The following is a 1863-nucleotide window of genomic DNA, read 5'->3' as shown; positions in this document are numbered from 1 at the left end:
TGCGGGATCTGCGCCCAACCATGCCTACACCCGCCGACTTGCTGCGGGAGCTGCTCGCCCAAGCATGCCTAGCTTGCGAGGCCTGCGTGCAAGGCTAGTGTGCAAGGCTCGTGGGCAAGGCTAGTGCGCAAGGCTAGTGCCCAAGGTCTGTGTGCAAGGATAGTGCCCAAGGCTAGTGCGCAAGGCTAGTGCCCAAGGCTAGTGAGCAAGGCCTGTGTGCAAGGCTAGTGTGCAAGGCTTGTATGCAAGGCTAGTGTGCAAGGCTGCTGTGCAAGGCTTGTGGGCAAGGCTGGTGCGCAAGGCTAGTGCCCAAGGGTTGTGTGCAAGGCTAGTGCCCAAGGCTAGTGCGCAAGGCTCGTGCCCAAGGCTAGTGCGCAAGGCTTGTGTGCAAGGCTAGTGCGATGGGCCAGTGCCCAAGGCTTGTGAGCAAGGCTTGTATGCATGGCTTGTGTGCAAGGCTTGTGTGCATGGCTTGTGCGCAAGGCTTGTGTCCAAGGCTTTTGTGCAAGGCTCGTGCGCAAGCCTAGTGTGCAAGGCTTGTGCGCATTGGCAGGTAGCCCACCACCATGCACGATCCAAATGCCACTCGAGCGACAACACGGTGCCAAGCCGGGCATGGTGTGCACTCAAAACCAATCAACGGACAGAGGTCATGCGTCATGGGGGGGATCTAGCAAGGCCATGGGGAAGGTCATGGAGGACCTTGGAAGCAAGCGCAAGACGAGAGCGAATCGAACAAGGGGCCAGGACGGGGCCTTGTGCCCATGGTCTTCGCAAGACTGCGTCCAAGGCGCCCGAAAGCCCAAGGGAACCCAAACCCGGCCGACACTTGCAATCGCACATGCTCTCTGCAACACACCATCAATGCCGCCCAACGGGGCCAGCACGAGCAGTCATCCGCGGTCCCCTGGCCCTGCGCACGTTTGTCTTTGAAACCGAGCATCAATGCCACAGAAAGTGCCGGGGCGCCAGCTGGAGCCATCATCCGCGTTGCCATGGCTCGCTTGGCCTTGGCTTGCCAGTCCCCGACACGAGCAATCGCGCATTTTCTTTGCAACCGACCATCAATGCCGCCCAACGAGGCCAGCACGAGCAGTCATCCGCGGTCCCCTGGCCCTGCGCACGTTTGTCTTTGAAACCGAGCATCAATGCCACAGAAAGTGCCGGGGCGCCAGCTGGAGCCATCATCCGACGTGCCATGGCTTTGGTCCCATGGTCTTCGCAACCGAGCATTCGTGACACCCGACGGGGCCAGGACACCAACCCTTCCGACACGAGCATTCGCGCATCTTCTTTGGCCACACAACGGCGCCAGCACGAGCAAAATCATCAGCGGTGCGGTGGCCTTGCACGGCCTTTTGTCTTTGGAGCCAACCATCAGTGCCACGGGAAGTGCCGGAGTCCCGGCATCCGCGGTGCCAAGTCATTGCGCCCTTGGTCTCTGCAGCGGGGCATGCCGGGCACTCCCAACCATTGCAAGCAAGCAAGCAAGCAAGAAAGAAAGTAAGTAAGTAAGTAAGTATTACATATAGGGGCGGGACATGCGGGGAGATCTGCGAAACGTGCACTACGGGGCACACGCGTACCTACCGGGGCATACCGACCCCTATTGGGGCACACGTGTGCATATCGGGGCATACCGGGCCTATCAGGGCACACGCGTACATACCGGGGCATATCGAGCCCTACTGGGGCACACGTGCGCATATCGGGGCGTACCAAGCCTATCGGGGCATACGCATGTATCCCAAGGCATACCGAGTCTATCCGGGCATACGCGTTCATACCGGGGCGTAACGGGCCTATCGGGGCATACTTGGGCATATCCGGGCAAAAAATGCCACAGAAAGTGCCGGGGCGCCA

The sequence above is a fragment of the Tasmannia lanceolata genome, unplaced genomic scaffold, assembly GCF_043159265.1.
Source record: "Tasmannia lanceolata isolate RefF3 unplaced genomic scaffold, GAP_Taslan_0.1 ptg000037l, whole genome shotgun sequence".
Classification (NCBI taxonomy): domain Eukaryota; kingdom Viridiplantae; phylum Streptophyta; class Magnoliopsida; order Canellales; family Winteraceae; genus Tasmannia; species Tasmannia lanceolata.
The sequence above is the reverse complement of the archived record's forward strand: the minus strand, read 5'-3'. Positions refer to the sequence as shown.